Source organism: Prionailurus bengalensis, chromosome E4 (assembly GCF_016509475.1).
Source record: "Prionailurus bengalensis isolate Pbe53 chromosome E4, Fcat_Pben_1.1_paternal_pri, whole genome shotgun sequence".
In the NCBI taxonomy this organism is placed as follows: domain Eukaryota; kingdom Metazoa; phylum Chordata; class Mammalia; order Carnivora; family Felidae; genus Prionailurus; species Prionailurus bengalensis.
This window is the reverse complement of record NC_057360.1, coordinates 21,243,886-21,258,605: the sequence shown is the minus strand read 5'-3', so window position 1 is coordinate 21,258,605 and position 14,720 is coordinate 21,243,886.

The window sequence follows — 14,720 nt, the reverse complement described above, 5'->3', positions numbered from 1 at the left end:
AACAAATTTAAATGGACATAGAAACCCACTGGCTATTAGAGATTTTTGACCTGAAGAAAAAACATCGTCCTTACAGGAGCAGAGACTGTACAACTTGGAGCTGTCACCACTGATGCTAAATTGAATCGACACCTTAGAGCATTTGGACAAAATAATACTATTTTTAAAAGATCTTGGGTAGCAGCAATCTGGAAATTAAGATGGCCTATACCTAATATATTATCCCTTAAAACATTTTTCATGGAAAACAGCAGGGGAAACTACTAATACAATAATGAAATTAGGACTATTAAATATGATTTAAGATAGAGGACAGACATCCTCACCGCTATATGTGGCAACAACAGAAAATTTTAAAGGTCAGTCTAAAATCTGTGCCCCCACACAATAGAACGGCATCATTTACAGTATTTGCAGGTGCCAGAGACACAAGAGAACTAATTGGCTTGATAAGATCAGCTGAAGAACTGAGTCAAGATACAGGTTATGGCTTTAACACTCGTGTATATAGACAAAAGGGCCAACACCTAACGTAAATAGACCAAATCAGAATAGAAAACATAGACCTAAATCTACAAGGCACTTTTGGCAACCTAAACCATTGAGACTATAAAACAACTATAAAAATAGAAACCCATTAGAAACCTCAAAACTATATACAGTGGCAAAGAAATGGAAACAAACCTTTTAGAGTAAAATAAACTTATAGAAAATAAGCCCAAATTTAGGCTTGCTAACTCATTTATTATACACACTAACTCCCATAGAAAACCTAATTCCACTAATAAGCAAACCACTGATAGCCAAAGAAGAGCAAACCCCATGAGTCTCCCAGAGACTCAGCAGTCTCGGTCTCTTGGCCCAAGCCAGAGACAATCTGACCTGTATGTTACGTTGGCCGTAACAATAAAAACCCTTTTTGTAAATAAAAGTTCTATATATACTAGCATGTTGTTAGATACTGCATCTCAAGTAACAATGATACAGGGATATCCTACAAATTTAGCAAACTCTTTAAAAAGGGACTTGTTGAAGGATTAGGAGGAAAATTAACCCCCAGGACATGGGTACATAGATTCTTAAGAATTGATGACAGACCACCCATTAACGCTAAATACCTTATAGATCCCAATTAAGAAAATGTTCTTGGAATGGAGGTAATAGGACATACAAAAAAAAAAAAATCAAGGAAAACATCCAGTAACTCCTAAATAAACTATTGCACCTACTATTTCACCATATACTAATCCAATCTGGCCTGTTAAAAAGCCAGGTGGATCATATAGATTTACAGAAAATTTTAGGAATTTAAACCAACCCTCTCCCCAAATTGAGGGAGCACTCCTGAATATAGGTGCTAACATAAATATTATCAACACTGGATCTGGAACTCATTACTTAATGATAGACTTATCTGCCATGTTCTTTGCTATTCCAACTGATGAGGAGAGCCAATTCATGACTGCATTCACATAGGAAGGCAGAAAATATTAGTTCACTAGGGTACCACAGTAGCCCAGTAATAGTCCCCAACCATCTAACACAAGACATCCAGGCCTTTCATGAAAAACACCACATATATACAGATTAGCATTTCCTATATTGAGGACATATTTATGGTGATAACTTGCAAGAATAGACTAGGGTCACAATAGAGTTAAATAAACTCCTTACACTCAGAGGATGGACAATTGACCCAAGTAATGGCCAAGCACCCCACACTACTATAAAATTTCTAGGCTTAAGTTGGTCCTCTGCAGGGAGAAAAATACCAAATCCAATCACAAATAAGACAGATTGCAAACCAACTCCTACCACAAAAGAAGCAGCTCAGAACCTGACAGAACTATTTGAATACCGGAAACAGCACGTACCGCATATAGGGATTAGATTAAGACACATTTGTGAAATAACGAGAGTAGGGAATTTAGATGGACAGACTGAAGAGGCAGCCTTATTTGAAAAATGCTGTCAAAACTTCTTAACATACTGGCACAAACTAATGAGGACTCTAAATATAGAGTACCTATACTCGCAAGAGTTTACAGAATAGTCACTGTGGACTGAAACAATGCAGGACCTAAAATCTTACCCAACTTCATTTTGGACTAAGAGGTTTCCATGGTCCAAGAACATATACCAACCAACTGAAATGCTCACTCTCTAAGGCCACAAAATACAGAGCCACTACTCAGTCGGTTAGCTGTCTGACTTCAGCTTAGGTCATGATTTCGTGGTCCATGGGTTCGAGCCCCACATCAGGTTTTGTGCTGACATCTCAGAGCCTGGAGCCTGCTTTGAATTCTGTGTCTCCCTCTCTGCCCCTTCCCATTCATACTCTGTCTCTCTCTGTATCTCAAAAATGAATAAATGTTAAAAATTTCTAATTTTTGTAATGTTTATTCACTTTCGAGAGAGAGAGAGATAAAGTGTAAATGGGGAGGGGCAGACAGAGAGGGAGAGACAGAATCAACGGCAGGCTCCAGGCTCCAAGCTGTCAGCACAGAGCGTGACACAAAGCTTGAACTCATGAACTGTGAGGCACCCAGGGGCACCCAGGTGCCCCCAAATTTTTTAAAAAATACATAGCCACTAATAGATAACATACCAGTTAAATTTCAACAGCCTATTCTGGAATGGATAAAGCGGACGCCTGACAAAGAGGGTTAAAATACTCTTGACCATCAACTGCTAATGTGGAAATGGTATATTTCTGAGCAGGAAATTTATGGATGAAGGGTCAACCCTTGGTGTGAACTGAGGAAATTTCAGCAAAGCCAAAAATGGTGCCATAATTTTCAAGGGGTGAGCCTATCCAAGATCAAGCAATTGGGCAATGGAGAGCACCCTGGTCTATGGAACTCAACAGTGCATGATTTATAAATGGATCACCTTCATGACACCATCCGAATTATGTGGGCAGCCTGTGGCCTTCAGGACTAATGATGGTCTAACCTGACACAATCAGTCTCAGGACAATCAACACAATATATTCAACAAGTAGTCATAAAATAGGTGATTGAATAATCTGATAATGAAAATCAGAATGAGGTATATCTTTCCTCAGACTCATGGGCAGTAGCTAATGGAACAGCTCTTTGGTCAGGAACATGTTGGGGAAATGACAGGAAAATGGGAAATAAGAACATATGGGGTAAGGACATATGGCAGAATATAGCACTGGCTGACATCTCCTTATTTTCCACACATGTCTCTGCACATCACAAGGATAATGCTGAAGTACCCAAATTTAATAACCAAGCAGACAAACTCACTTGGACAGCTAAAGAGGCAAAGATTCCAAAAATCTAAAAGGAGAATGATTAGGGGCGCCTGGGTGGCGCAGTCGGTTAAGCGTCCGACTTCGGCTCAGGTCACGATCTCGCGATCCGTGAGTTCGAGCCCCGCGTCGGGCTCTGGGCTGATGGCTCAGAGCCTGGAGCCTGTTTCCGATTCTGTGTCTCCCTCTCTCTCTGCCCTTCCCCCGTTCATGCTCTGTCTCTCTCTGTCCCAAAAATAAATAAACGTTGAAAAAAAAAATTAAAAAATAAATAAATAAATAAATAAATAAATAAATAAATAAATAAAAGGAGAATGATTCATTGCTAAGGAAGAAACCAACTCAAAGCATAACCACACATATACAAGAAGGGCAATGCAACATATAACTGAACATTACCAGTTGATAGGATCATTGCATGGGCAGACCGCCAACCAGGTCATGCTGCACACACAGCTGTAGAACATGGTTAGAGAAAGACACATGTATATACCCACCAAAAAAACTCCAAATTCAAATTAAATGTGAGGACTGCAAAGTATAAAGCTTGTAGGTTATGAAGGGTCCAGATAAAGTCAAAGCTGACAGACGCTCCCAAATTATACAAATTGATTATACAGGACACTTGCCTATATCCGAGTATAACTACATGCATGCCCCACTGTAGGGACATGGACAAGAATAGGAGAACCCTATCCTTGCAGGAAAAAAATGATTTTAAAGGATCCACTCTTGGAGTATTAGAAACCTAGATGCTAGCTAGGTTAGCAACCATCGTAAAATCAGATCAGGGCATAGACTTCACAGGAAAGCAGAGACAAGAATGTGCTAAGGAACAAGGAAGAATATGGAACTTCTACTTACCCTATAACCCAACTGCCTCTGGAAATGTAAAATGGCTTGCTCAAGCTAAGGCTTAGGTTGCTTACTAACAATCTAAATATGAAAGCTTGGGCTAAAACTATCAGGAAGCTGTAAGATATCTAAACCATAACTATAGAAAGGATGGAAAACCTCCTATTGAATTGATGTTGCAGACACCCACAAAGACAAGCATTAGCACTGTCAACCTAGAATTTAAATTAAAAGGAAAAGTGATTTTATATATAATATATATAAAATATTTAAATATATATTTTTATATTAAATATATTAAATATATATTAATAATTATTAAATTATTAAATAATATATATTAAATGCATGTATACATATATATTAAATATATATTTATATATATTTATATATATTATAAATCTATAATAAATTTATAAATATATATTTATATATTAAATATATATAAAAACCTACTGGGTGACTGAAGGAAAATGCATATTACCTCAAATTAAAGAAAATACCATCATGCCTCTAGAAAAATTTCAGACGTGAAAAACACCATCTTTTATTATATCAACACCAGATGCCAAATGTTTAGCCAAGCATGATGCAGGGTGATCATGCTTGGAGAAATATTAGCAATAATAGCTGTTATAACTATAGATTTCCTTGAATGGCAAGAACAATATGAAAGAATTAAAAATGTATAGGACGCTATATTTTGCAGACATGAATCCAGGATGCATCTTTAATCCTATCAAAATTATTAAGTGGGTTAGTGCAGCATGCTACCTCTGACCATAATGTTTTGCCTATTGCTTACTATTGGATACAACTCTCATTGCAGCTATGGATACCCCTTCAACAGCTCCAGTAATAGCATTTGCACAAAGTTAGCTCCAGGTTAGATTGCTGCTTTCTGGTCCGATACAATGGCATTGTCTGTGACATCCTCTACTCCCTCCCTGCATGGATCACCATTCTGGTCACCTTCTTGCAACTGAGGACTCATAAGTATCACCAACATCACCAGCATCACTAACCCCAATCTCTCCACCCCACTCTCTCCTATCAGCATCATCTAATCCCTGGGAAATCTTCAATCAGTGGAGAAACCAAATACTTAGAGAAGCTGAAGAAGTAGAAACCTCCACTTCAATCTCCACAAGAGTCAAGGAGGATCCTGAACAATACCCTCGTTAGACACTGACTTAGAGGATAAAGATTGGGCTGAACTACTAACTGGCTGTTGGTATTGTAATATCGCATATCGTATCATATCTTACTGAGTTGAATGAAACATTGGATATGTAGTAGAGACTGTTGAAATAACTCCAACTTAATTCCTGATTTACTTTGTGATTTAGTATTTCATAAAAGAGGAGATACTGACTACACAGAATGGGCAATGATATCTTTGAATATAAATAGGACAAAATAGATGATTTACTATAATCCCAATTTACACTATTTAATCAATATTGACCTATTGGAAAATGAATAGATCCATGGACTCTACGTTCAGACTTTAAAAGAGCATGGACACATTGTAAGGTATATAGAGGACACATAGGAAACTTAGCATATAACACTTATTATCCTTCATGGTATATGCAAGGCTTCTATCTCACACCACAGATTTATACCCCAAGTATATGGAAACCTAGGTTCATAATAAAATCAAAAATAAACTATTGGGACTACACCAAAATAAAAAGCTTTTGTGAAGGACACCATCAACAAAAGGAAAGCCATCAACTGAATGGGAGAAAGTATTTGCAAATTATATATCCAATAGCAGGTTAATATCAAAAATACATAAAGAACTTATATAAGTCAACACCAAGAGAAAAAACCCAATGAGATTAAAAATGGGCAGAAGATATGAAGACAGTTCTCTGGAAGAAGACGTACAGGTGGTCAACAGACACATGAAAAGTTGCTCAGCATCACTTATCATCAGGGAAATGCAAATCAAAACTACAATGAGATACCACCTCACACCTGTCAGAATGACTAAAATGAAAAACACAAGAAACGAGTGTTGACAAGGATGTGGAGAAAAAGGAACCCTCATGCACTACTGGTGGGAATGCAAACTGGTGAAGCCACTGTGGAAAACAGCATGGAGGTTCCTCAAAAAATTAAAAATAGGGGCGCCTGGGTGGCGCAGTCGGTTAAGCGTCCGACTTCAGCCAGGTCACGATCTCGCGGTCCGAGAGTTCGAGCCCCGCGTTGGGCTCTGGGCTGATGGCTCAGAGCCTGGAGCCTGTTTCCGATTCTGTGTCTCCCTCTCTCTCTGCCCCTCCCCCATTCATGCTCTGTCTCTCTCTGTCCCAAAAATAAATAAAAAAACGTCGAAAAAGAAAAATTAAAAAAAATTAAAAATAGAATTATCATAGTAATTCCATTACTGGGTATTTACCCAAAGAATATGAAAACACTAATTCTAAAAGATACATGCACCACGTTTACTGCAGCATCATATACATTAGCCAAATTATGGAAGCAACCCAAGTGTCCATCAATGGATGAATGGATAAAGAAGGTGTGGACTTCTTTATGGACTATTACTCAATGGACTATTACTCAGCCATTAAGAAGAATGAACTCTTGCCATTTGCGACAATATGGATGGATCTAGAGAGTATAATGCTAAGTGAAATAAATCAGAGAAAGACAAATGTCATGTTATTTCACTCATATGTGGAATTTAAGAAACAAAACAGAGAAGAAAGGAGACAAACCAAAAACAGACCCTTAACTATGGAGATGGGAGGTGGGTGGGAGGATGGGTGAAACAGGTAAAGAAGATTAAGAGGGCATTTATGATGAGCACTAAGTAATGTATAGAACTGTTGTACACCTGAAACACTCAGTTGTACACCTGAAACACTGTTATGTGTCTGACATAACACAATCCAACCAGAAATGGCTGGACTTCTGGGCAACTAATGGCAAATCCTAACGGCTGTGATTTCTGGGCAACTGTGAAATTAGACTCTTGGCACTTAAAGGAGGGAACATGACATTAGATTACGACACTTTTACAGATCCCCAATATCAAAAGGGAGATTGGAGCCTAGAGAACATAGAAAGCCCCCTTATGATAGAAGGAAAACACATTCCTAGGGATATTTGTTGGAATGAAACAAAAATACCTTTATTATTACTAGACTTTGGCTATACCTATGGTACAAGTACCTGTGGCTATGGCCTTGACACTTCCTCTACCAGTTATATATAATATGGGAAACCAGACCAGGATAATACACTCTAAGGCAAACCTCACCCTAACTTACTGGAGTCAAGGGGGAAATAAGGAACATGAAACATGCTGAGCTGTGTAAAATGAGAACAGGTAATGAATGTAAAAACAGAAGGAAAAAGATGTAACTATAGTCAATAGAAGATAAGAGAACTAGGGGTGTCTGGGTGGCTCAGTTGGTTAAGTGTCCGACTTCGGCCCAGGTCATGATCTCACGTGGGTTGGTGGGTTCAAGCCCCAAATCAGACTCTGTGCTGATAGCTTGGAGCCTGGAGCCTGCTTTGGATTCTGTGTCTCCCTCTCTCTCTGCCCCTGCCCCACTCACACACACACACACACACACACACACTCTCTCTCTCTCTCTCTCTCTCTCCCTCTCTCTCAAAAATAAACATTAAATTTTTTTAAAAAGAAGAGAACTACTAAAATAACCAGGGAAATATTTCACACTAAATTACTAAGTAGACTACTAAAAGTAAAACTAATAAATGCAAATCATACATTAGAAAACTTAAGACAAATATGGCACATTTGGAAGAAGAGACTACTAAAGTCAAAATAACTTTGCAGGAATTGAAAAGAACAAAAATGTGCATCCCTAAAATAATGACAGGCTTGAATTCTGATGTTATAGCAATTGACAGTACTATGCAAGCTTGTGCCCCCTGGAGCTTTAAAAAATAATCTCTACTTGGAAATGTGCTTGTCAAGGAAGTTGAGTGGTTTAAGAAAGTTTTTTACTCATTTGGCAGTTGGATATGGTACCATGGTAGAGAGTTCTTTACGTTTCTATTGATAATATTAGGAATATGGTTGCTTAAACTGGTCATTAAACTATGGTGTACAAGAATGTGCATTGAGTAAAAATAACCCCAAAAGATGAATGAGTGTGATTAAGTTCATATGTGAATCACAGAGTGAACTGATATTTTTGTGAGCTTAGATTTGTACTGGGCATTAGGCCCTTAGTATTAATTAGTGTGGAAGTGATTTTAAATCACTGGGTAGAGGTTGTGTATTGGCTTGATACTATTTCAAATCCACTTGTTTATGACAAAGACCAAGAAAAAGTTGGTTAGAAAGTTGTTTTGATATAAGAATGAAGTAAGTGGTGTCAAGATGTTAGTTCATCTGTCCTCACCCATAAGAACTCGAGAGCTCAGCTCATGAGGGGCCTTGCTGGAGGCTTATTAATAAAAATGTATGAAGAAGGAACTGTGGCAAGGGGCCACGAGACTGCAAATACAACAGAGCATTTCTGAGGATGAGAAGAGAGTGCTTGGTCTGCACAAGGCTATGCTTTTCTGATGTAAAATAGCTCTCTGAGGACCGTGGGGCAATTAGCTCCTGCCTGGTAAAGACAACACTTCTACCTATGCAGTCACCCCTCGAGGATGATCATCTTGCCCATCAATACCAGGACTGTCACTGCTAGCAACGTGCTCTAACGACTTGTACTTTTGCACTGGCAGCTGGACATCAGCTCTCAGTTGGCTAAGCCATAATCCCAAATAGCAACTCATATAAATATACACATCAACTAAATTTACACCATTCCTTTCATCTCCCCTTGCCTGGAGCGATCGTGTGATTAACAATGTTTTGGGGTATGTCATTTCTTTAATTACTAATTAATAGAAATTGTTCTGTGTGCTATTGGCTTGCAAAATTCGCACACTGAACCAGCCCAACTACATTGCTGGCAAAGACAAAATCATGGGGTGCCTGAGTGTCCCAGTTGGTGCAGCATGCAACTCTTGATCTCAGGGCTGTGGGTTCGAGCCCCACGTTGGGTTATTACTTAAAAACTTAAAAACTTCTTAAATCTTAAAAAAAAAGAAAAAGACAAAAGCAGTCCCTCAGCATTATTTGCCTCCCCAAACAAAACAGCCTACAGGGTGACTATGTGCATTTGCTTAGACTAGGGTTTGGAATCAGCAGATGCCAGGTACTAACAATAACCTGTCCCTGGGACCTGGTCTTGCCTGCCGTTGCCCTATTGCAAGTCTTTGGCTACCCAGATCTGTACACCCATATGAGCCGTCCTCACTCTGTCAGCCACCTTGGCCAGCTGGGACCCTCCAGGCCTGTGGAGTTAAAGCCTATCTTCAACCAAAACGCATTGCATCAAAGGTAGAGAGAGCCCACTCTGAGGGAACCACTAAAATAAGGGATAGTCAGTCCCCATATTTACTTACTGTCTGCTGAGGTCCCAGGCTTCTGCAGCAATCAAGACTCCCACATGTTTCTTATTAGCATACACCTCAGCCAGCTTCTGGACCCAGCCATAGTAAGGCAATACGGAGTCTTCCAGATCTGCCTTAGGGGGAACATGGGCATTTATATGTGGCACTTATATAGGTTAGGGTTTATAGTTACTCAGATGCCTGGTACCCCAATAGGCCCCCCCATGACCTGGCTGCAGTAGACACTGACCTGTTCCAGGTCCCTGATACCCTTGCCCTGTGCCTCCCATGTATGCCCAGCCCATACCTAGTCAGCCAGTCTTTGGTTGAGGGGGTCCTTCAGGTCTGCAGAGCTCAGGCTTTTCCCAACCACATGCTTACCTCCTGGGATAGAGAGAGCCCACCCCAAAAATCTTTCTGAAGCTAAAACTTTTAACTGATGACGGTCAGTCCCCATTTGGACCTGCTGCTTGATTGGGTCCAGACTTCCCCAGCAATGGAGGCACCCAGGTGTCTATCACTGGATACCCCGGCCGAACCTGCTGGTCCCACCCTGGAAAGGCAGCCCAGACTCCTCCAGCTCTACCCTCAGGTGAGCATGTTCATTAGTGTAGGTTAGGATTTGGAATGAGTCTGATGCCATGGACTCCAACAATCTGCTCTTAAAACCTGGATTCTCCTGACTTTGCCCAGTTCCAGGATGCTGGGTACCCTGAAGTATGCACCCTGTGCATGAGCACCCCATCAGCTGTCCTTGGCCTGCCTGGTACTCCAGTTCTGTGGAGCTCAGACAGGTCTCCAACTGCATAGCCTCCAGTGTGAAGGCTGCCCAACCCCCCACTCCCAATTGTTTTGAGGTGGCAGTTTTAAACTGGTGACACTTAGTCCCCATATTGACTTGCTGCCTGAGTGGTCCCAGGCTTCTCTAGGAACCAGAACTTCCAGGTTTCTACAAATGGAGGGATGGCCTGTCCTGCCAGGCACCCTCTATCTGGAAGAGCCATTGAAACACTCCAGCACCGCCTTCGGAGAGAGTATTCCACAATAGGTAGGTGGGCCATGCACATTAGGACTTTGTACTGTATCCCCAATAGCATCCTCCTGTGACATCGTCTTATTCTAGATCACTGAATACCCTGATCTACATGGCCCACACATGTGCCGTCCACAACCTGCCACCCAGCATGGGCGAAGGAGGTGTTCCATTCCTATGAAGCTCCAGCCAAACACCCACCACCTTGAGCCCACACCCCCCTCCTGAAAATCTCTGATACTCCAACCTAAGCTGGCAACTCTCAGTCCCCATTTAGACCGGCTGCCTAATGGTGTCCCGGGCTTCTCCAAACATCTGGGCACCCCGGTGTCTCTTACTGAGGGTGCACCAGCCATCCCACTTACCCCTGCCCTGGCAAGGCAGTCCAGATTCTTCCAGCTCTGCCTTCAGGGAAAATACATGCCTTTGTGGAGGTTAAGCCCTGGAATTAGGCACATAACAGCCACTCCCAGTAGCTCCCTCCTATGACCTGACCTTGCCCCTAATTGCCCTGTTTAGGTCCCTGTCAACTTTGACCTACACGGCTCACAAATGTATAATCCTTACCCTGACGCCTGGCTTTGGTGCTACAGGACCAAAAGCTCTGGACCCCAACCACCTGAATGGCCTCAGCGGGGGAGGGTCCGCACTTTCACACATCTTTCTGTGGCATCAGCTTTAATGTGAGCATAGCTGTCCCCATTTGTACTGGCTGCCTGATGAGGCCCCAAGGATCTCCAGGAATAGGGGTTCCAGGTGTCTCTTTTTAAAAGATATACTGGCAAGCCTTCCTGGCCCCTCGCTGGCAAGGCAATCCAGATTCCTTCACCTCTGCCTCCAGGGGAATATGTACATTTATGTAAGTTAATCTTTATAATTAGGCAGATGCCAGGTGTCCCCAAAAGTCTGCTCTTGTGACCTGGACTCTCCTGACACGCCTGTTCCAGGTGCCTGGCTACCCTGACCAACTCGTCCCATGGATGGGTAATACTTCAAAAGCTGTCCAAAAGTATGGTCCCCCAAGTCTGTGGATCTATAGCCCACTCCCAACCACCTACATAGCCTCAAGGGTGGAGGGAGCCACCCCCCCCCAAATTATTCTGAAGCAGCCACCTCAATGGACCATAGACAGTCCCCATATAAACTTACTGTCTGCTATTGCCTCAGGCTTTAGCAGCCATCAAGTTTCCCAGATGTCTCTTATTGGAAGATATGCAGGCCAGCCTTCCTGATCCAGCCCCGGAAAGGCAGTTCAGATGACTCCAGTTCTGCCTTCAGTGAAAATATGCTCATTTATGTAGGTTAGGGCTTGAAATTAGGCAGATGCCTTGTAACCCAAAGGTTCGCCTCCTATGACCCACTGGCATTGCCGAGTGCAGGGAAGCTGGCTAATCTTGACTTGCAAAGCCTGTGCGTGCATACTTCATACCCATCAGAGGGCTTCCGACTATAGAGAGATCTCTAGGTCTATGGAACTCTGCCTGGAATCCAACCACCTCAATGGCCTCAGAGTGGAAGGAGCTCACCCTTCGAAAAGTTTAGAGGTGGCAGCTTTAACGTGGTGACAGTCTGTCCCCACTGGCTGCATGATGGGATGTCAGCCATCTCCAGCAATTAAGATTCCTGGTGTCTCTTATTAGAGGAGACATCCCTCCCAGTCCTGCCCAGGCAAGGCAGTCCAGATTCCTCCAGCCCTGTCTCCAGGGAGAATATGCTTGTTTCTGTGGGTTAAGCCTAGGTATTAGTCAGATGCCAGGATACCCCTATAGCCCCTGCTGTGACCTGGCCCTACCCATTTCAGGTCCCTGGACACTGACCTTTGCAGCCTGGATGTGTGTGCGCAGTCCAAATGCTGTCAGCCAGTCCCAGTCCTTGTCTGTCAGGGCCTTGTGGAGCTCAAACAGGTCCCCAAATCCCTCCTAGCCTCCAGCGTAGAGAGAGCCTACTACCTGAAAATCTTTCTGAGGCTTTCAGCTTAAACTGATGATAGTCCCTATTTGGTCTACTGATTAGGGCCTCAGGCTTCTCCATTAATGAATGTTCCCAGGTGTCTGTGCTAGAGGGAACTCTGGCCATTTGACCCAAGCTTGCCCAAGCAAGATTCCTCCAATCCTGCCTTCAGTGGGAAGGGAAGTGAAAACTAACATACACCAGGCCCCTCCAAGAGCACCTTCCTGCGACCTGGCCTTGCCCAACTCACCCTGTTCCAGGTCCCTTGTTACCCTGACCTGTGAAGCCCGTATCAGCACCCTATTAGCCACCCTTAGCTGTTGGGGCCCTCATGGCTGTGGAACTTAAGCTGGTCCCCAAATACCTGTAGCCTACAGGATAGAGAGAGCTCACCCACCCGCTAAAAATACTTGAGGCTCTATCTTAAACTGTCAGCCCCTTCTTGGTCTGGCTGCCTAATGGGATCCTGGGATTCCCCAGTAATCAAGGCTCCCAGGTGTGTCTTATGAGAGAGCCCCCGGCCATCCCAGCCAGCCTGCCCTGATAAAGCATTCCAGCTTTCTCTAGACCTGCCTTTAGGGAAAATACCAGCCTTTGAATAGGTTAAGGCCTGGAATTAGGCAGATGCCAGGTACTTCCAGTGGTCTGCTCTTGTGACCTGGCTTCACAGGACCCTTGCTCTGTACAAATCCCTGGCTACCCTGATCTGACCGGCGCTTGCATACCAAGTACACACACTCCATTTGGAGCTGGGGCCCTCGAGACCGGTAGAGTTAGGGTCCCTGCTCCACAATCTAGCCTCAAGGGTGGAGAGAGCCAACCGCCCCAAAATCGCTCTGAGACGTCCGGTGAACTGGGCAACAATTAGCCCCCATGTAAGACCTAATGCCTGCTGAGGTCCTGGGCTTCTTGCAGCCCAGGGGAAAAAAGAGAGAGCGTGGGAAACCAAGAAACAGACTCTTCACTATAGAGAACAAACTGAGGGTTACCAGAGGGGAGGTGGTGGGGAGGATGGTTGAAATAGGTTGACGGGGGCCAAGGAGTGCACTTGTTGTGATGAGCACCACGTGTTGTATGGAAGTGCTGAATCGTTATATAGTACACCTGAAACTAATATCACGTTGCATGTGAACTGGAATTTAAAAAATATTTTGAAATCCTTACAGAAAAAAAAAAACCATCTCTTGAAAAAGATTATTGCCCTTCCTAGTGTCTTTGCTCTTGTAACCAGCTTGGGTTGCTCATAAATATGGACTATGATCAAGATTAAAAAGTAGCACAGGTGTTCCACAGTTAATTGTATAAATATAATCAACACTCACCAAAATCTTAGAAAATGACATCGTGAATCTATTAATACTAACTGTGCTATGAACAAAATTAAGAGTGAGCCCTTTAGTAATTGATTACTTTTTAATGTATGTGATTCCAAAGAAAAAAGGCATTAAATAGCCAATCCTTTTACATGTGAAAGTAAGATTTTTCAAAGGAAACTGTTTTAGGAGATTGAATGCATTTTTTTAATATTATCACAGTTGTTTTAAATTCAGTTAATATAAAATTAAATGTCCAAAGGAAATATTTAAAATATTATGATTTATATAAAGCTTTTGGTTTGGAATAATTTTAGATTTATGGAAAAGCCACAAAGATAATGAAGATAAAGTCTTTGTTAATTCGAAAGTAAATGAAGGAATTATGATTAGATTTACTACATAAACATCAAAAAAACCAACTTTTATAAAATAAGGGTATTTGCAACAAATTTTTAGTTTCTCTGTGGTGGTTAGATGAGACTTAAATGTATTAAGTAGGAAATATATGGCTGTCATTTACATAGGTTTTTAAAGTAGGTTATGATTACACAGTGATTCATGTGTTAATTCTTAAAAGTTAAGAATGCAACTAGATTTGATGCAATGCAAAGTTACAAGATATCACCTTAAAATGTTTTTATCTTAATTATGTATATCTTTATTTTTATCTTAAAGTTGTATTTTGGAGAAATTTAAAATGTTCAGTCAACTGATTTTAACTAAGTATTGTTTGAAATGAACATAAAAATCAGTTTAAATTTTTTTTAATTTAAAAAAAATTTTTTTAACATTTATTTATTTTTGAGAGACAGAGACAGAGCGTGAGCTGGGGAGGAGCAGAGAGAGAGGG